The sequence below is a fragment of the Bos mutus genome, chromosome 5 (assembly GCF_027580195.1).
Source record: "Bos mutus isolate GX-2022 chromosome 5, NWIPB_WYAK_1.1, whole genome shotgun sequence".
Taxonomy (NCBI): domain Eukaryota; kingdom Metazoa; phylum Chordata; class Mammalia; order Artiodactyla; family Bovidae; genus Bos; species Bos mutus.
Window position 1 is genome coordinate 84485137 of NC_091621.1, and position 22764 is coordinate 84507900.

The following is a 22764-nucleotide window of genomic DNA, read 5'->3' on the forward strand; positions in this document are numbered from 1 at the left end:
TTCAGCTTCAGCATCAGTCCTTCCAATGAATATTCAGGATTGATTTCCTTTAGGATGGACTGGTTTGATCTTGCAGTCCAAGGGATTCTCAAGAGTTTTCTCCAACACCACAGTTCAAAAGCATCAATTCTTCGGCGCTCAGCTTTCTTTATAGTCCAACTCTCTCTCACATCCATACGTGACTACTGGGAAAACCATAGCTTTGACTAGATGGACCTTTGTCAGCAAAGTAATGTTTCTACTTTTTAATATGCTGTCTAGGTTGGTCATAACTTTTCTTCCAAGGAGCAAGCGTCTATTTATTTCATGGTTGAAGTCATCATCTACAGTGATTTAAAAGCCACTCAAAATAAAGTCAGCCACTGTTTCCACTGTTTCTCCACCTATTTGCCATGATGTGATGGGACCGGAGGCCATGATCTTAGCTTTCTGAATGTTGAGCTTTAAGCCAACTTTTCACTCTCCTTTTCACTTTCATCAAGAGGCTCTTTAGTTCCTCTTCACTTTCTGCCATAAGGGAGGTGTCATCTGCATATCTGAGGTTATTGATATTTCTCCCGGCAATCTTGATTCCAGCTAGTGCTTCATCCAGCCTGGCATTTCATATGAGGTACTCTGCATATAAGTTAAATAAGTAGGGTGACAATATACAGCCTTGACGTACTCCTTTCCCGATTTGGAACCAGTCCATTTTTCCATGTCTGGTTCTAACTGTTGCTTCTTGATCTGCATCAGATTTCTGAGGAGGCAGGTCAGATGGTCTGGTATTCCCATCTCTTAAAGAAATTTCCACAGTTTATTGTGATTTACACAGTCAAAGGCTTTGGCATAATCAATAAAGTGGAGGTAGATGTTTTTCTGATATTCTCTTGCTTTTTCAATGATCCAGTGGATGTTGGCAATTTGATCTCTGGTTCCTCTGCCTTTTCTAGATCCAGCTTGAACATCTGGAAGTTCATGGTTCATGTACTGTTGAAGCCTGGCTTGGGAAATTTTGAGCATTACTTTAGAAGAGTGTGAGATGAGTGCAATTGTGTGGTAGCCAAACATTCTTTGGCATTGCCTTTCTTTGGGACTGTAATGAAAACTGACCTTTTCCAGTCCTGTGGCCACTGCCAAGTTTTCCAAATTTGCTGGCGTACTGAGTACAGCACTTTCACAGCATCATCTTTTAGGATTTGAAATAACTCATCTGGAATTCCATCACCTCCACTAGCTTTGTTCGTAGTGATGCTTTCTAAGGCCCACTTCACTTCACATTCCAGGATGTCTGGCCCTGGGTGAGTGATCACACCATCGTGGTTATCTAGGTCATGATGATCTTTTTTGTATAGTTCTTATGTGTATTCTTGCTCCCTCGTCTTAATATCTTCTGCTTCTGTTAGGTCCATACCATTTCTGTCCTTTATTGTGCCCATCTTTGCACAGAATGTTCCCTTGGTATCTGTAATTTTCTTGAAGAGAATTAAGACCACTGCAATTAAGAAATGGAAAATCAGTTTCTGAGATCCAACAGAGTCTATTCTCATCAGCATCAGAACCATGTAAGGAAAGCAGAACAAAACACAGATTTAAAAAAGAAAGATGAGCAAGAATGGGAAAAACACTCAGAAGTGGCGCTGCTGAATCTGTGAATAAATCAGCCTTAGGAAAACTGCAGCTGGAGACCTCTGTCATTAGTGAATGGGTAAAGGTTTAAGTGGCTTTATACCTGAGCCAGGAGTTCTTGAGAGCCCTCATTTGTTGTGGGCAAAGATAAATGAATGTTTCTATTTTGTGGAATGCGTCGGGAATTTAACTGTTTTGTTGAAGTATAACATACATACTGAGATGGGCACAGACCATAAGGTGTAGCTCAATTAATTTCCACAAAGTGAAGGCCTTCAGAACAAGAAACAGGCTGTTACCAGAAACTCTAGTTACCTTCTTCCCCACTGATATAACTTTCTGTCACTGTAGTCCCCAATATAACTACCACCCTGACTTCTAAGCCCTAGAGAAGTTTTGCCTTCTTCTGAACTTTATGTTAATTTAACCATAGAGGATTTGCTTTTTGTTAGCAGAGTATTATGCTTGTGAGATTTATTCCTTTTGCATGTAACAGTGTTAATTTTCAGTGCTCCACAGTTTTCTGTGGTATGAGAAATCCATGGTTTTTGCCTAATACTAAGTGTTGCTGTGAATATTCTTATAAAGTGTCTTTCTAACAGGAAACAGAGGTATACATTTCTTTTTGCACATACCTAGGAGTAGAATTGGGGGCAGGAGGAAAAGGGGACGACGGTGGCATCACCGACTTGATGCACATGAGTTTGGGTGAACTCCGGGAGTTGGTGATGGACAGGGAGGCCTGACGTGCTGCGATTCATGGGGTCGCAAAGAGTCAGACACGACTGAGCGACTGAACTGAACTGAGGAGTAGAATTGCTGGGGCATATGGTAATCATCTTTTGTGGAAACTGCTGAATAGTTTTTCTGAAGTGATTTTATAAGCATTCTGTTCAGCTTGCTTCTTGTCCTTGCCAACTCTTGGTATTACCAAGTCATTTTTATTTTTGGCCATAATGGCAGATGGTAGTGGTACCTCATAGTAGTTTTAATTTGTTTTTTTCAACCAAAGAAATTGAGCATCTTTAGATGTATTTGTTGACTTTTCAGATATCCTTTGGCTAAATGCCTGTTTAAGTGTCTTGACTGGCTTTTTTTTTTATTGGATTGTCTGTTTCTTACTGATTTTGGAAGTTCTCTTGGTTCTGGGTATGAGACTTTTGTCAGTAAGATGTATTGCAAACACTTTCCACTGTGGGGCATTATATTTCTTAATTCTCATATGGTAAAATTTGTCAATTTTGTTACACTTATGATTATTGCTTTCTGTATTCTAAGAATTCTTTTTCTATCCAAGTCATAAAAATGTCCTTATGATATATTCCAGAAGCCCTAATGTTTTAAGCTTTCACGTTGAGATCAACATTATACCTGGAACTGACATTTGCTCATGGTATAAGGTAGAGTTTCAAGATTGGAAAATTTCAGATTTAGTATATATGGATATACAACTGACCCAGCAACACTGACTGAAAACCACCCTCTTCCTAATTAATTGTGTGTTACCTTTGTCATATATCATGTAGATTCTTTGAATGTTTGAATCCATCTCTCAAGTTCCTTAAAAAATATCCAACTAGGATTTTGGTTGGGATTCATGAAACCTACAGATCCATTGTGGAGGAGGATTTGATATTTTTACAACTTTGAATCTTCAAATTCATGAATATGATACATCTCTCCCAATAATATTTTCCAATTTTTTGACTACATGTTATTACTCAGTGGATTTATTCCTGAGTCACTGATACTTTTTAACTGTTATTTAAAGCATTCCATCTTGCATTTTTCATGCCAGTATATATTAATACAACAAATTATTTTTGTATGTTGCCTTTGTGTCTAGAAACTTTGTTGAATTCCCAAAGTTTATCTGTAATGTTTTGATTTTTTTATATACACAGTCATATTATCTGCCAATAATGAGAGAGTCACTGTTTTATTTCTTCCTTTCAAATACTGAGACCTTTGTTTTATACCTGTTACTTTTTTTTTTGCTTTTTTTGCACTGATTGAGATTCCCAGTATCATGTTGATTATAAGTGGTGATGACAAGTCTCTTATCTCCTTTATCTCATGGAGAAAGCTTTCAATATTTTATTAAGTATGTTTTCTGTAAGCCTAGAAAGATTTTATGTAAAGTTGTTAACATAAGTTTTTTTTAAGTGATCTGAAATTTTTATATCTTCTCTTTTATAACCAGGAAGCATTTGCCATTTCTATCCCTACATAAAGAAGAAGAAAATTCTTTCTAAGATCTTAGACAATATGTGCAAAGTTGTCTTCAGAGCTGTTTATATTCTTCATGAGGCCTGAAATTCTGGAAGCTGACATCATGTTAAATGTGGTACCTGGCTATATCATTTGGCTGGGCTTTTACACTGATGTGAATGTTTGAGAAAGAAGAGAGAGAATATATTTCCAGGCCATGCAGTTTCTAGGATGATAGAACTTTAATACAAATCAAACATTAATTATTTACTTCTAACATCAGATACTGGCTAATTATTAATAACATACATATTTAAAAAGTAGCAATTAGAGTAATCCATAAAGTCTTCAACTGTTTCCAGCCTTTGCCTAGTGTGATTATGGTTTGTATTCAGCTTTAAAATTTTTTTAAATTTTATTTATTTTTTAATTGAAGTATAGTTGATTTCATACTGTTCATTGGATTCTCATACTGTTCATGGGGTTCTCAAGGCAAGAATACTGGTTTGGCATTCCCTTCTCTAAGTGGACCATGTTTTGTCAGAAATATATAATATATATGTGTATATATGGCTTCCCTTGTGGCTTATTTGGTAAAGAATCCACTTGCAGTTCAGGAGATCCAGGTTCAATCCCTGAGTCTGGAAGATCCCCTGGAGAAGGGAATGACAACCTACTCCAGTATTCTTGCCTGGAAAAATCCCATGGACAGAGGAGCTTGGCGGCTTACAGTCCATGGGGTCACAAGAGTTAGACATGACTGAGCGACTAAACCACGAACACACACACACAGATTTATACACACAAACTCTTTTTCAGTTTCTTTCCCTTTATAGGTTATTAGTTGTTATTCTGCTTTGAGCAAGAACAAGTAAATAGTTTCTCATTTGAAAGGTCTTTAATGGTGAAAGATCCCTAGGCCTGTGCACAATTTCCTGGATGTCTTAAAAATTGCTATAACTTGTTACGTATTGGCAGACTTTGGGTGACACACTGATGGCCAGTTATCAGATCTTGGTGACTAATTAGACCCCTTTTGTATCTTCTTTCCCTTTTTTGCCCCGAGGCCAAAGTTATATTTCTGTACTACAAAGTGTTCCCCACTGGCTCAATGGGTAAAGAATCCGCCTGCAATGGAGGAGACCTGGGTTTAATCCAAGGGGCGGGTAGATCCCCTGGAGGAGGGCATGGCTCCCCACTCCAGTATTCTGGCCTAGAGAATTCCCATGGACAGAGGAGCCTAGTGGGCCATGGAGTTGCAGAGTTGGACATGACTGAGTAACAAAGCACAGCACACAGCACTACAAAGTCTACAGTTTTATCCCTTGGGAAAGGAGTTAGGAGCTCCATTTCCATATCCATGACCTTCTTTTGTTCTAATTCAGATATTTCTTTGCCCCTCACATCTTCTTCCTTCCTCACTGAGGTCTTAGAAGTGCAAACTTGTATATGCAGTATTTATTTCACTTTAGTATGAGATCATATCGGATCAGATCAGTCGCTCAGTCGTGTCCGACTCTGCAACCCCATGAATCGGAGCACGCCAGGCCTCCCTGTCCATCACCAACTCCCGGAGTTCACTCAGACTCACGTCCATCGACTCAGTGATGCCATCCAGCCATCTCATCCTCTGTCGTCCCCTTCTCCTCCTGCACCCAATCCCTCCCAGAGTCAGAGTCTTTTCCAATGAGTCAACTCTTCACATGAGGTGGCCAAAGTACTGGAGTTTCAGCTTTAGCATCATTCCTTCCAAAGAACACCCAGGGCTGATCTCCTTCAGAATGGACTGGTTGGATCCCCTTGCAGACCAAGGGACTCTCAAGAGTCTTCTCCAATACCACAGTTCAAAAGCATCAATTCTTCAGTGCTCAGCTTTCTTCACAGTCCAACTCTCACATCCATACATGACCACAGGAAAAACCATAGCCTTGACTAGACAAACCTTTGTTGGCAAAGTAATGTCTCTGCTTTTGAACATGCTATCTAGGTTGGTCGTAATTTCCTTCCAAGGAGTAAGTGTCTTTTAATTTCATGGCTGCAGTCACCATCTGCAGTGATTTTGGAGCCCAGAAAAATAAAGTCTGACACTGTTTCCACTGTTTCCCCATCTATTTCCCATGAAGTGATGGGACCGGATGCCATGGTCTTCATTTTCTGAATGTTGAGCTTTAATCCAACTTTTTCACTCTCCACTTTCACTTTCATCAAGAGGCTTTTTAGTTCCTCTTCACTTTCTGCCGTAAGAGTGGTGTCATCTGCATATCTGAGGTTATTGATATTTCTCCTGGCAATCTTGATTCCAGTTTGTGTGTCTTCCAGTCCAGCATTTCTCATGATGTACTCTGCATATAAGTTAAATAAACGGGGTGACAATATACAGCCTTGACGTACTCCTTTTCCTGTTTGGCCCCAGTCTGTTGTTCTATGTCCAGTTCTAACTGTTGCTTCCTGACCTGCATACAAATTCTCAAGAGGCATCTCAGGTGGTCTGGTATTCCCATCTCTTTCAGAATTGTCCACAGTTTATTGTGATCCACACAGTCAAAGGCTTTGGCATAATCAATAAAGCAGAAATAGATGTTTTTCTGGAACTCTCTTGCTTTTTCTATGATCCAGCAGATGTTAGCAATTTGATCTCTGGTTCCTCTGCCTTTTCTAAAACCAGCTTGAACATCTTTAGTATATATGGATCTAAACCACTGGCTGGTTTAAGATTTTCTTTGAATCCATTTTTTTCTCAAAATATGTTTCCAAACTACCTACGTCAAGACCAATCATGGTACTCATTAAAACTGCGTATTTCATAGCTCTATTCTAGATCTGTGAGTCAGCAATTCTGGAGATGGGGTTCAGAGATTGTGTTTTAAGAATGTCATGCCAGTTAATTCACGTGCACACTAAATTTTAACCTTGTCACTTGAATAAGCTGACATTGGAATAGTGTATTCCAAATTATATATTTTCCTAACTTGCATTTCAAAATGATATTTTTTGAGAGAAGATAATGAAAAGTGTTACCGGAAATTGTAGCATAGTTGAAAGTCCAGCCCTGGGGAGGGTTATAATGGTTTAATTTTATCAGTGAATGTGATGTTGTTAACCTTTTAGCAGTAGGATGTTTCCCTTTTGCTTGGCTAAGGATGGAAATAGGTGGGTGTTGGTTCTGGTCCCTTTTGTGTCCTTCAGCTTAGCTTTGCTTGTTCAGTCTCTGACAGTGGAGCAGCAATTTATTTCTTTCCCTGTGTGTGTATGTGTGTGAGTTACTCAGTCATGTCTGACTCTGTGACTCTATGAACTGTAGCCTGCCAGGCTCCTCTGTCAATGGGTTTCTCCAGGAAGAATACTGGAGTGGGTTGCCATGACCACCTCCAGGAGATTTTCCCAATCCAAGGATTGAACCTGGGTCTCCTACGTTTCCTTGTTATTTGCACTAAAAAAAAAAAAAAAAAAAAACCTAGCACAAAAAAACACAACCAAAATCTATTTATAGACTAAACTGAAAATGACAGTTGGCATCTAATAAAAATTATATTTTTATTAATGGCTTTCAAGATTGAATGATGTCAGAGAATTTCAGAAATGTCCCCTCTCTCCTGTCTCTATTCTTTGGCTGCTTCAAGAAGAGGAGGGAAATCAGAGTTAGGGACAGTAAAAGACATCGCTTTTATGCATTATATGATGGTCAAAATGTCTCAGATCCTTCTAGGCTTCAGTTTCTTCGTTGTAAAATGGGAGTATATAGTATAAGAATTCACTTTATACCTTTGCTGGAAGAATTAGCTAATGTGTGAAAAGCACTTGCCACAGTACATGGTAAATAGTAAGTAGTTTTTATTATTGTATGCAAGGTTTGTGATGTGTCTAAATCACAGGTGTGAGAAAATGCATGCCCTAAGTTGCTTGTATGCTGGTTGTGAAGATAGCACAAAGATATACAGTGAAGGAGGGCTCCAGACAGGGATGATGGCTTTGCCTGTGTGTACAAAGTCCTGTGTTATCATCATGACACTTTTGAATGTAGTGCCTTCCCTATTGCACAAGTCAAGGAAATTTGGACTCAGAGAAAGTGAAGTGTTCAGTGTGTATGCATGCTTGCTTAGTTGCTTCAGTCGTGTCCGACTCTTTGCGATCTTTGGACTGTAACCTGCCAGGCTCCTCTGTCAACAGGATTCTCCAGGCAAGAATACTGGAGTGCGTTGCCATGCCCTCCACCAGGGGATTTTCCCAACCCAGGGATCGAACCTGCTTCTCTTGCATCTCTGGCATTGCTGGCAGATTCTTTACTGCTGAAGCACCAGGGAAGCCCCAAATTTCAATACCAGAAGCTAAAAACAGCAGAGACAGAACTCAGACCAAGAATTTTCGACTCTTACGTGTAGCATTGAGCATCCTATCTCCTTAGACATCTGAAGGGCCTCATCTGATTTAGAGGTGTCAAGACATGATCTCATCTATTTGTCTTAATGTATCTATTGAATCTGGCAAGTTAGGGAATAGGGCCATTTCCTGGCTCCAAAGAAACTGTGATGATTGTTCATTGCAGAGCTCTGAGAAAGGGCTATAGTGTGCAACTGTCATAAGAATTAGGATTCCTTCTGTCTCTTTCTGAAGAAACATTAAGAGAGAAATACATGTATTAATTACAAATCTTTTAAGCAAGTAAATACAATGACCAGTTAATGGAAGCAGTTTATTCTGATTGATTAAACTATAAATGTGAATAAGCCATTTGAGGGATTAGAAATAATTTCACGTAGACATCCCTGCTTCATTTTAGTGGCGAGTCGTTCCATAAATATCAAGTGCTTGAAATGGGGGGAGGTGAAAGATAATCATGTTGTGCTCTTTTTGGCAACTTAAATACTGCTTCTTCTAGGGAACAGACTTTTTTGGTTGCTGAGAGGGAGGGACAGGTTAGGAGTTTGGGATTAGCACATGTAAATTGTATTATACATCGGATGGATAAACAGCAAGGTCCTACTGTACAGCACAGGGAGCTATATTTGATATCCTGTGATAAACCATAATGGAAAAGAATATAAAAAAGAACATATACATATGTATAATGAATCATTTTGCTGTATTGTTCAGTTGCTCAGTCATGTCTGACTCTGTGACCCCATGGACTGCAGCACGCCAGACCTCTCCTGTCCCTCACCATCTCCTGGAGCTTGCTCAAACTCATGTTCGTCGAGTCAGTGACACCATCCGACCATCTCATCCTCTGTTGTCCCCTTCTCCTCCTGCCTTCAATCTTTCCCAGCATCAGGGTCTTTTCCAGTGAGTTGGTGCTTTGCATCAGGTGGCCAAAGGATTTGGAGCTTCAGCTTCAGCATCAGTCCTTCCAATATTCATTCAGGACTGATTTCCTTTAGGACTGATTGGTTGTATCTCCTTGCAGTCCAAGGGACTCTCAAGAGTCTTCTCTAACACCACAGTTCAGAAGCATCAAAAGCACCAGTATAACAAGAAACTAACACAATATTGTAAATCAGCTATGTGAAAATGAAAGTGTTAGTCACTCAGTCGTTTCTGACTCTGTGACCCCATGGACTGCAGTTCACCAAGCTCCTCTGTCCATGAGATTTCCTAGGCAAGAATACTGGAGTGGGTTGCTATTCCCTTCTCCACAGGGAAAATCCCAGGGATTGAACCTGGGTTTCCTGCATTTCCTGAAAGCAGATTCTTTGTCATCTAAGCCACCAGAGAAGCCCCAAATCAGCTATACTTCAATTAAAAATTTTTTTACAGAAAAAATGACAACCAAAATCAAACAAATGAACAAATGCTGCTGGTTCTCTGTTGAAAAAATGCTCTGACTTAGCTTTTCCCATCTTGTTTCTTGTGAAGGCAGGTAAACTGCATGTTGTGATGTATGCTCAGCCCCTCTTCAGAACTGAAGGACTTATTCAGCCACTGGCAGCCCTGGCTGAAGAAAGCCACCTTGCCGGGGTCCAGCCCCAGTGGATCCAGGGAATTCGAAGAGGAGACGGCATCGGCAATCAGGAAACAACAGCTTATTTAAATATTAATTAAAGATATAAAGAGTGGTTAAATAAGTATAGCTCAGTGAGGAAATTCAGTGGAGAAAAGAGGCTAAATAATTCAGCCAGGTGAGAGAAAGAACAACATGGGGAGACCAAGTTTCGGTGAACAAGGCCCGCACTTTATTTTCCAAAGTAGTTTTTATACCTTAAGTTATGTATAGAGGATAATGGGGGAAGGGGTAGAGTCATGCAGTAAGCCAGGCTTTCTTCCTGCAAATTTATTATATGCAAAGGTTTAGGTGATTTGCATCATCTTCTGGCCCAGAGGCCTGTTAACATTTTAAGACCCTTTCTTCAGAAAACTTATTTTTCTCTAAAGGTGATTAGTCAGGCGCCACCCTCCCAAAGCATTAGATAAAGTTGCATTTCTATAGGGCAAAGGTGTGGTGGGCTACAACAAGAAAAAGAATTAACTCAAGGGTCCAAAGTTACAAACATTAAAGCTACTACTTATACCAATTATATTAATCAATACACTGCCAGGGACACAGCAGGTAAGGGATATGGAGACTTAGCAGCAAACATTGGCCCAACAAGTGAAAAACCCTTCACCAATACAATTTCTAATCAATCTTTTAACTGCTCAAAGGAATCTGTATTTAGACAGTTTAGAACATCTCCTGCCTCTCACAGTTGGGAGGCTCTGAGCAATCACATGTGGCCGGAAAAACCTATTCAGGCAGGCTAGAGGACTTCCAAAGAAGTTTGTAGGTTAAAACACTATCACACCCAGGAACTTTATTAACTGGAGCTGTAAGTTAACTCTTTTTTTTCAGAGAGAGGTAGTGGGGGACAGCCCTTTTGTAAAGTCAGAGGTGGAGGTGAGAGCACAAAACAGAAAGTAGGCAGACTCTGGTTTTGGGGGTAGATGCTCGAGAATTTCCAGGGGGACTCCTGAGGCTCGATCCTGCCTTTGCGTATGCTGAGCCTCCTTCCTCATGACCTTTGCCATGGGTGGAGCTCCTGCTCCCGGCATCTCCCCCTTTTTTATTTCTTAAAACAGCCAGATGCAGCTCAGTCGCGAGCCTCTAAATGTTCTGCCGAAGAATCCTTCAAAGATGTCACGCATATCCACCGGTAATCAGCGTGGCATGACAGAGCCATTTTCACTTTTAAAGCCTGTAACTCAGTCCCACTATGCTTTATTGCCTCCTCCAAGGCATCTACCCTCATCTCCAACTTTCTATCTATAGCTTCCTGTGTTGCTAGAGTTAGTGAAACATTTTTAGACGTGGTATCAACATACTGGGCAGTATGCACTTGTTGAGTCAATCATATTGCTGCCTCAGTAACAGAAGTAATTGCTGCTATTAAAGCTGATATTCCTGAAATAAGTAGGCCCACAAATCACCATTGTCGCATTAAATCTTGTAGTTGTTGTAATACAGCAAGACCAGTAATTATCATATCAAAAAGTGGTTACATTAAACATAAGGTGGACATTGTAACACTACAAAGGAGCAAACATTATATTGAGGGTTTAAACAAGATGAGAGCATACATTGTTCACAAGTCACTACATTGGGTCCACCAGTGAAAGTCATATGTACATTAAGTTTTCCAGAATCGTTGGTGAACAGAAAAACATAAGGAGAGGGTAGACAAGCCAAAACAGAATAAGTAGAATTATTTTCTGGTTCGAGTTCACGTTGCAGCAGCCCCATTGGTCTCGCCGGGATCTCAGTGTTTATCCTGCCTCCCCTTCAGGTGGGCGCCACCCCCGCTCCCTCGCTGAACTGGCCTTGGGCTCAGCAGCGGCCAAGGGAGTGCAGACGGACGCTGGCGGGGCTATCCGCCGAGAGCGCTGTGCGCTGGGCCCCGGAAGCCAGGCTGGTCTGGCCCGCAACTCCCGACGTGTGGCTGTTCTGTGCAGAGGAGTGCCCCTCCTCTTTTGTGATCGAAGCAATGGGGGAACTGGATGTCTGGGGGACTGCAACATGGCGAATCAGCCTGTCCCAGATCTAAAATGGAGAATCTGCATCCTGTGGAAAAATACAAGCACATCCTCGACCACTAGTTAATAATGGGTCAGGACCCTTCCATTGTCCTGAGAGGAGGTCCTTCCATTTGACTAATGGTTTTGCATTCAATTTCTCCGGGCACCAATGGCGAAGCATTGCAGTAGTTCTGGCTGAATCAGTATTTAAAGTATTTATTACGAAAAGAGCATGTTGCAAGATTTGATGGGGAGAGCTATACTTAAACTACCCTTCTTTCAATTTTTGAATTTGGATTTTTAATGTTTGATGTGCTCTTTCCACAATGGCTTGTCCCTGTGGATTATAAGGGATGCCTATATTATGTTTAATTTGAAACTTTATACAAAATTCCTGAAAAGACTTAGAAGTGTAAGCAGGAGCATTGTCAGTTTTCAAAGCTTTTGGCAGGCCCAAATATGAAAACAAGTAAAGAGATGTTGTATTACATCTTTAATTGCTTCCCCTGTATGAGCAGTTGCAATAATAACATGAGAAAAGGTATCTACAGTTACATGAACAAAGGACAGTTTTCCAAATGAAGAAACATGAGTTACATCCATTTGCCAGAGTATGTTAGGTTTGAGACTGTGAGGATTAACTCCCATAGGTAGACCATTATAAACAATGGGGCAGTGTAAGCAAGAATGCACAATCTCTCGAGCAGTCTCTCTGGGAATTTGGAATTGATATCTTAAGGCAGTAGCATATTGATGATGAAGTGAGTGAGAGGCTCTGGCCTCCTCAATCACGGTAGCCACTGTATTTCTGGTTAACAAGTCAGCCAAATCATTAAAGGCATTTAAAGGGCTGGGCAATCCGGAATGAGCCCAAATGTGTCCAATGAAAAATATTTCTTTTCCAAATTTGTTGCTGTAATTTAGTTAACAAGTGAAATATGGTAGTCTTATTTTCAGGCAAAATCACAGTTTCAATGTGTGGAAACAACCTGACAATATACTGAGAATCAGAATAAAGGTTAAATTCCTCATCTGCAAACATAGCAAAAGCCTCTATGACTTCTGTTATTTCAGCTCTTTGAGCTGAAGTTTCCTGTGTTTCTAAAAACTTTGGGTGATTTTTAGTAACTATGGAGGCTTTACCATTTGCTGATCCGTCAGTAAAGGCTATCTGAGCATTTGGAATAGGAGATTGTTTACATCTGACAGGAAAAATAACTGGGTGTCTGGATATAAAATTCAGCAAAACATGTGAAGGTAAATGATGCAAAAATTTGACCAAAATAGTTTCCTATAGCAATCTGCCAATTTTCAAACATTAGAAGAGCATCAAGTTGTTCCTTATTATATGGAATTATAATTTCTGATGGCTCTTTACCAAATAATTCAATGCTCCGCTTTTTTCCTTTAATATCAAAATAGCTATCAATCCTGGATAAGAAGCCACTACTATTTTAGTTTGAGCGGGAAGATGGACCCACTCTAGGGGGCCGTTTTGCCATAAAACCAATTTTTTGTCTGGCTACCCCAGTTACACCTATGGGGGTTTTATGGCAAAGGAATTGTCAAGCAGTTGTCAATTTAATTTTTAAAGTTTTTAAAAGTTATGTTTTAACAACATAAACTTAGAGATATGTTAATTTAGGTCTAAATGTTTAGTTTAGGTCTCTGTATAAATTTAAATAATAAATGTATAACTTCTTATCTCATTTTGGTATACAGATATACCTAAATGCAAAATATATTTATATATGGCAACAAGTATAAACTTATTGACATATAATATATATAAGTTCGTGATCCCTTCCTGGGGGTAGAGAAGCATCCAGTGATGGGTTAACACCAGGTATAAAGACCCAGCCGCCTTGTCCCAACTCAAAACAGCTCTTAAGAGCTGTTCCTGCCTTAGTGCTCCCTGTGAGTCAGTTGTGCTGTCTCTCTAGTTGGAATCTCAGCCCTGTTTCTCCCTCTGCCCAGTCCTGCTTCCTCACCTGACATTTCACACTGCTCACTAAACTTCCTGAATCCTTATCTCCTATTTGGGCTTCCCTCGTGGCTCAGATGGTAAAGAATCTGTCTGCAGTGCAGGAAACCTGGGTTGGGAGGATCCCCTGGAAAAGGGAATAGGTATCCACTTCAGTATCCTTGCCTGGAAAATTCCATGGACAGAGCCTGGCGGGCTACAGTCCATGGGTTTGCAAACCTGTTTCCCACAAAACCCAACTTGCAACAGTAGGGAACTGGGAAGGTTTGTTCTCACTGTGGTTCTCACAATTAGTGTATATAATAAGTGTAAATACTGATGAGTGTAGTGTAAATCAAAATTGTAGAATACCAAAGAGACTCTTAAGGGACTTAAGAAATTATTTAGACCAGTGGTCCCTAAAATTGAGATATATATCAGAATCTCTTGAAGAGTTTTTTTAATTTATTTTTTATGTGGACCCTTTTCAAAGTCTTTATTGAACTTGTCACAATATTGCTACTGTTCTATATATATATTTTTTGACCATGAGGCATGTAGGATCTTAGTTCCATGACTAAGGGGTTGAACCTGTGCCCCCTGCATTGGAAGGCAAAGTCTTAACCACTGGACTTCCAGGGAAGTCCTATGAAGAGAGGTTTTTTTTTTTTTTTTTTTTTTTTTTTTATTGGCTTTCCAGATTTCTGAATTATAAGCTTTAGAAGTGAGGCCAAGAGTTAAACAAAATAATTCCTTAGTAATTCTGATGCCAGCCTATGACTGATAAATAAAAAATAATTTATTTATGAATGACAAAAAGTTGTAATCTCAAATGCCTGTTCCCTAATTTCTGTTTTGTTTTTGGCTGCATTGCATGGCCCATGGGATCTTAGTTCCCTGCATGTGTGCTAAGTCACTTTAGTTATATCCAACTCTTTGAGACTTTATGGACTGTAGCCCACCAGGCTCCTCTGTCTATGGGATTCTCCAGGCAAGAATACTGGAGTGATTGCCATTTCCTCCTCCAGGAGATCTTCCTGACCCAGGGATCGAACCTGCGTTTCTTGTATTTCCTGGATTAGCAGGCAGATTCTTTAGCACTGAGCCAATGTACTACATAAATGGAATGAGTGAGACAATAAACCTGCCGTTTACATAGGGGTTAATGATTACTACTCAGTGAGGGTAGATGTGTCTAATAACCCATGGGACATTTAAGCAAATATTACCAGACTCTCTATGACTAACAAAGGGAAAATTCCTACCAGAGCTGCCCCCATAAAACACAGATTGTCCCAAGAAGTATTAGTGAGTTTGACGTCATTTGAAGCTGTTCAAGCAGAATATGGCCTTTGGCTCCTTAAGTGGGGATTTCTGCACAGAAATATAAGTGTAGCTGGATAGTCTGGAAGAGTCCATGATGCAAGAGGCACATGAGGAATTTTGTTTCCAGAGAAAGGAAAATTTCCATGGAATGGTGAAGTCAGTCTTCAGAACATCTAGCTGTGATTTTCAGTGGATCAGCTTTGGGTTAGAGCATGAAATTTGATGGATCTTTAGTCCAAAATGAATGAATGCTCTGATATTTTCGTTTCTGTTAAAAAAAAAAAAGGTTAGTTCTGGTCAATCTCAAATGGGAAGAATGCTGTGTGTGTGTGTGAGCAAGAGAGAGAAAGAGAATGGGGTGGCGGGGGGGGAGGCGGAGGAGAGAGAGAGAGAATGAGAACGAGAAGGAGACCATGAGCAATGGTCTTTTTCCCACCTTACAGTTCATACAATCAGATTCCTGTGGGACTCTAATTGGGAGAGCAGAGCTGTTTTCTCTTAATGAAATTTAATCTTTTTGCTCTAGAGATGAACTCAGAAAAACAATAAAAAAAGAAAAATTAAATTGTGTTAGTGAAGTGAAAGTCACTCAGTCGTGTCCATGGAATTCTCCAGGCCAGAATACAGTGATTTTGGAGCCCCACAAAATAAAGTCAGCCACTGTTTCCACTGTTTGCCCATCTATTTGCCATGAAGTGATGGTGTGTGTGTGTGTATAGATATAATTTTTTCAGAAGAGAAACTATTTGAGGAGGAGTATATTGTCACGGTAATTTTTGAAGCACATGTTCCATCATTTTGAGCTCAGTGATTGAATAGTGATTTAGTAGAAAGAACGATGAAATGATAATTATAGTATTGATGTCATTCCCATTTATCTAGATGAAAGTGTGAAACTGTTAGTCACTCAGTCATGGCTGACTCTTTTGTCACCCCGTGGACTATAGCCCACCAGGCTTCTCCATGGAATTCTCCAGCAAGAATACTGGAGTGGGTTGCCATTCCTTTCTTCAGGGGGTCTCCCAACCCAGAGATTGAACCCAGGTCTCCTGCATTTCAGGCAGATTCTTTACCATCTGAGCCATGAGGGAAGCCCATGTAGATGAGTGATCATCAACAAATCTCTTTTCTCCCTGAGTACTGGAACTTTCTCATCTCTAAACGTTAGAGTAGGTGATTTTCAGGACACTTTCAGATGTGAAATAGAAGCTCACATTATCTGAGTATTTAATTTCAAACTTGTCAGTAAACCTGTTTTTTTGGTTCTACTAATGTTGGTGAGAAACCCAAGACAGACGGTAGGTGTTGCAGGAGGACATCAGAGGGCAGACACACTGAAACCATAATCATAGAAAACTAGTCAATCTAATCACACTAGGACCACAGCTTGTCTAACTCAATGAAACTAAGCCATGCCCATGGGGCCACCCAAGACAGGCGGGTCATGGTGGAGAGGTCTGACAGAATGTGGTCCACTGGAGAAGGGAATGGCAAACCACTTCAGTATTCTTGCCTTGAGAACCCCATGAACAGTATGAAAAGGCAAAATGATAGGATACTGAAAGAGGAACTCCCCAGGTCAGTAGGTGCCCAATATGCTACTGGAGATCAGTGGAGAAATAACTCCAGAAAGAATGAAGTGATGGAGTCAAAGCAAAAACAATACCCAGCTGTGGATGTGACTGGTGATAGAAGCAAGGTCTGATGCTGTAAAGAGCAATATTGCATAGGAACCTGGAATGTCAGGTCCATGAATCAAGGCAAATTGGAAGCAGTCAAACAAGAGATGGCAAGAGTGAACGTTGACATTCTAGGAATCAGCGAACTAAGATGGACTGGAATGGGTGAATTTAACTCAGATGACCATTATATCTACTACTGCGGGCAGGAATCCCTTAGAAGAAATGGAGTGGCCATCACGGTCAACAAAAGAGTCCGAAATGCAGTACTTGGATGCAGTCTCAAAAACGACAGAATGATCTCTGTTTGTTGCCAAGGCAAACCATTCAGTATCACAGTAATCCAAGTATGTACTCCAACCAGTAATGCTGAAGAAGCTGATGTTGAATGGTTCTATGAAGATCTACACGACCTTTTAGAACTAACACCCCAAAAAGATGTCCTTTTCATTATAAAGGACTGGAATCCAAAAGTAGGAAGTCAAGAAACACCTGGAGTAACAGGCAAATTTGGCTTTGGAACATGGAATGAAGCAGGTCAAAGACTAATAGAGTTTTGCCAAGAAAACGCACTGGTCATAGCAAACACCCTCTTCTAACAACACAAGAGAAGACTCTACACATGGACATCACCAGAGGGTCAACACCGAAATCAGATTGATTATATTCTTTGCAGCCAAAGATGGAAAAGCTCTATACAGTCAACAAAAACAAGACCAGGAGCTGACTGTGGCTCAGATCATGAACTCCCTATTGCCAAATTCAGACTTAAATTGAAGAAAGTAGGGAAAACCACTAGACCATTCAGGTATGTCCTAAACTAAATCCCTTATGATTATACAGTGGAAGTGAGAAATAGATTTAAGGGACTAGATCTGATAGATAGAGTGCTGATGAACTATGGACGGAGGTTTGTGACATTGTACAGGAGACAGGGATCAAGACCATCCCCATGCAAAAGAAATGAAAAAGCAAAAGGGCTGTCTGGGGGAGGCCTTACAAATAGCTGTGAAAAGAAGAGAAGCGAAAAGCAAAGGAGAAAAGGAAAGATATAAGCATCTGAATGCAGAGTTCCAAAGAATAGCAAGAAGAGATAGGAAAGCCTTCCTTAGCCATCAATGTAAAGAAATAGAGGAAAACAACAGAATGGGAAAGACTAGAGATCTCTTCAAGAAAATTAGAGATACCAAGGGAATATTTCATGCAAAGATGGGTTTGATAAAGGACAGAAATGGTATGGACCTAACAGAAGCAGAAGATATTAAGAAGAGGTGGCAAGAATACACAAAAGAACTGTAGAAAAACTATCTTCAAGACCAAGATAATCACGATGGTGTGATCACTGACTTAGAGCCAGACATCCTGGAATGTGAAGTCAGGTAGGCCTTAGAAAGCATCACTATGAACAAAGCTAGTGGAGGTGATGGAATTCCAGTTGAGCTATTTCAAATCCTGAAAGATGATGCTGTGAAAGTGCTGCACTCAATATGCCAGCAAATTAGGAAAACTCAGCAGTGGCCACAGGACTGGAAAAGGTCAGTTTTCATTCCAATCCCAAAGAAAGGCAATGCCAAAGAATGCTCCAACTACCACACAATTGCACTCATCTCACACGCTAGTCAAGTAATGCTCAAAATTCTCCAAGCCAGGCTTCAGCAGTATGTGAACCGTGAACTTCCAGATGTTCAAGCTGGTTTTAGAAAAGGCAGAGGAGCCAGAGATCAAATTGCCAACATCCGCTGGATCATGGAAAAAGCAAGAGAGTTCCAGAAAAACATCTATTTATGCTTTATTGAGTATGCCAAAGCCTTTGACTATGTGGATCACAATAAAACTGTGGAAAATTCTTCAAGAGATGGGAATACCAGACCACCTGACCTGCCTCTTGAGAAATCTGTATGCAGGTCAGGCAGCAAAGTTAGAACTGGATGGAACAGCAGACTGGTTCCAAATAGTGAAAGAAGTACGTCAAGGCTGTATATTGTCATCCTGTTTATTTAACTTATATGCAGAGTACATCATGAGAAATGCTGGGCTGGAAGAAGCACAAGCTGGAATCAAGATTACCAGGAGAAATATCAATAACCTCAGATATGCAGATGACACCACCCTTATGGCAGAAAGTGAAGAGGAACTAAAAAGCCTCTTGATGAAAGTGAAAGTCGAGAGTGAAGAAGTTGGCTTAAAGCTCAACATTCAGAAAACGAAGACAATGGCATCTGGTCCCATCACTTCAAGGGAAATAGATGGGGAAACAGTGGAAACAGTGTCAGACTTTATTTTGGGGGGCTCCAAAATCACTGCAGATGGTGACTGCAGCCATGAAATTAAAAGATGTTTATTCCTTGGAAGAAAAGTTATGACCAACCTAGATAGCATATTGAAAAGCAGAGACATTACTTTGCCAACAAAGGTCCATCTAGTCAAGACTATGGTTTTTACAGTGGTCATATATGGATGTGAGAGTTGCACTGTGAAGAAAGCTGAGTGCTGAAGAATTTATGCTTTTTAACTGTGGTGTTGAAGAAGACTCTTGAGAGTCCCTTGGACTGCAAGGAGATCCAGCCAGTCCATTCTGAAGGAGATCAGCCCTGGGATTTTTTTGTTGTTTTAAGATAAAAACTGCATAAAGGGGAGTGAGAGAGACTAGTTTCCAAAAAAGAAAAAAAAAAAGAGACAATGGACCTACATCAATTATTTAGTTATCCTGAGGTATAATTGTACAACAAAGGAGAGAAAAATGCTTGATTCTTTTTATGAGAAGACATTTAACTTGATTGAATGCCTTCAACAATGATAAGATCATTCATGTTTTCTATTAGTCTTCTTCCAAATTATATTCTAATTTGTTCTGAATTTAATTTTTCTATTAATTCTAATGGCACCCCACTCCAGTACTCTTGCCTGGAAAATCCCAGGGACGGGGGAGCCTGGTGGGCTGCCGTCTATGGGGTTGCACAGAGTCGGACACGACTGAAGTGACTTAGCAGCAGCAGCAGCAGCAACAGTCACTATAAATGCTATTATTTTCATTTTATATCATTAAGTAGTTTAAATATAAGCAATAAATGGTTGATTTTATCTTTAAATAGTTTATTTCATTTACATTTATTATAATTAATATGCTTGAACTCATTTCTATAATCTTATTTTGGGCCCTTTGTTTAGCTTGTTTTTTTATTTTTCTGTTCTTGTCTGCTTTTGGATTAAGTTGTTTTTCTTTTTTTCTTATTTTCCCCTTCTACTAATAAAGACCTATACCCTTGATTCTTTTTGTAGTTACCCTCCCTGGTGGCTCAGAGGTTAAAGCCTCTGCCTCCAATGCGGGAGACTGGGGTTTGATCCCTGGGTTGTGAAGATCCCCAGGGAAGGAAATGGCAACCCACTCCAGTATTCTTGCCTGGAGAATCCCATGGAAGGAGGAGCCTGGTAGGCTACAGTCTACGGGGTTGCAAAGAGTCTGACATGACTGAGCTACTTCACTTTCACTTTCCTGCTAGATAATATAAAGACTTAGAATGCTCAAATTTTTTGATCAGTATTTTAGTTCTATCTTAATATTTTAACAACCACAGTAGATGCTCTTGCTATTGATTCATATATATATGAATCTTTTTCAGATTCACCTTGTGTTTGCCATTTTTTGTTGATTGTTTGCATCTTAGCCCTTCCCTAAGAATTTATTTTCTGTCTTCATGAAGTACTTACTTTACACATTTCTTTAGTGATGACTGTTGTTAATATATTCTTTGAGCTTTTGTTCTTTGTAGATGTCCTATTTCAACTTTGTTCTAGACAGATCGTGTCAATGAGAATACAGTTCTATTTGAAAATTGCTCTTTCAGTATTCTGAAGCTATTTCATAAGTCTTTTAGCTTTGAGTGTTACTTTTGAGAGATCATCAGTCTATCATTCTATTGTAGAGAATCTGTTTTCTCTCTCTGGTGGTTTGTAAGGTTTTCTTTTTGTTTTCAGTCTTTTATAATTTCACAACAATATGTATTGAGTGTGGATTTCTTTTGATTTTACCCTCCTGGGGTTTGTGGCCACCTGATTATGAGTACTTACATATTTTTTTCTTCTAAAAAAAAATCTGGAAAATTATCACTTCTCGACTATGTAAAGATTGATTTTCCTATTTTTTTTTGGTCTTGGCACTCTATTTCATATTACATCTTACTTCTTAAACTCTTGAAAGTGAAAGTGAAGTCGCTTAGTCGTGTCCGACTCTTTGTGACCCTGTGGACTGTAGCCTACCAGGCTTCTCTGTCCATGGGATTCTCCAGGCAAGAATACTGGAGTGGGTTACCATTTCCTTCTCCAGGGGATCTTCCCGATGCGGGGATCGAACCTGGTTCTCCCGCATTGGAGGCAGATGCTTTAACCTCTGAGCCACCAAACTCTTGTTTTCTGTCAAATGGTCTGTGATCCATTCTGTATGTATTCTCACTCTATTTTCTGTGTTTCTTAATCATTCTCCCCACCCCCATATTTTCCATACAAGAAACTCTTCTGAATAATTCCTTCACAAATATTTTCTAGTTCTCCAATTCTCTCTTCTACTGTGTTTATTCATATATTTAAACCAACATTAAGTTTCTAATTTCAATTATATTTTTATTTTTATAAGTTTGGTTTTACCTTCAAAGCTGCATGGTCTATTTTGAGAGTCTCTTGTTCCTCCATTTATACTTTCAATACACTGTTTTATTTCTTATTGCTATCCTTACATAAATACATGTTTATTATATAGTAACCTTTCATTCAGTATCTGGTCATTCCAATATATGTAGTTGTTGCATGTGTGATTTTCTTGTCTTCTTGGTTTGCTACTTTTTACTGATACAAAGTTGCATCTTTCTCTTGTTCTTTGTTTTTACTGTTGAGCTCCTAACCTTGGAATTTTAGATTTGGAAATCATTTGAGAAGTGGGCTTGAATATGTTTCCCCAGAAATAACGTGTGTGTTTTTGCCAGGTGTCTGGGGCCACTTCTTCCTTAGGGCCCCTTAAAACATTTCAGTTTAGAATTTTTCCAATAGCAGAGGAAATATAAATTTCACCTCTGATCCCACAGTGGGAATGCCTATGATTGTGGGTTCTCCAGGGAGAATTTCTATCCCCTTTCTCCCAGAGCCAAAGCTATAGCAGTATACATACTTCCTGTAATGCTTTCCCTGTACTTTACTTTCCCTCTCCTTTACTAACTTATGCCTTTATGCAGGATTCTTTGATTTGTTTTTCTACTTTTTAAAGAATCTGAGCTTTATGTTCTTTCCCTAATGTGTGAGTCCCATTAAAACTCAATCCCCAGGCCTCTTGGGAACTATCCAGCTGAACTCCAATTTTTATGCGAATTTTGGCCTCTTCAAGTTTATCTGGGGGGCAGGGTTCCTGCTAGTTCTGTCATCTATTTTAAAAGAAGGCTTTGCATTTTTATCTAACTAAATTGACATGTAAGAAATAAAAAATCTGAATAGATGAGAAACCATGGGAAAAATGTAATGTTTTAAAGAACAACCTTAAAATGAATTTTTTAGACTTAGAAAATTTTATGGGCAAGTACTTGAAACTACTATGAAACTGATACTTCTCATCGTCTATAAAACTTTTTAGATCATAGGAAAAGAATAGTCTTAAAATAAAACCTACTGAAGATAGTTTCAGTAAAATTTGTGGGCCATTCTCATTTGTGCATATCAATTTAGGAATTGTAAACAAAAATACAACATTTTAAAGCAGGATTTGTTTCAAAAACATAAAGATAATTGACTACTAGGAAATTTAATATTATAGTACAGTATTTCAAAGGATAAAATATATGTTATCATCTCAGTAAATTCTTAAAAGGTGAGGATTGTATTCAACACACGTTGAGCATAAGTGCTTAGTAAACTGGGAATGGGCTTCCCTGGTAGCTCAGCTGGTAAAGAATCTGCCTGCAATGTGGGAGACCTGGGTTCAATCCCTGGGTTGGGAAAACCCCCTGGAGAAGG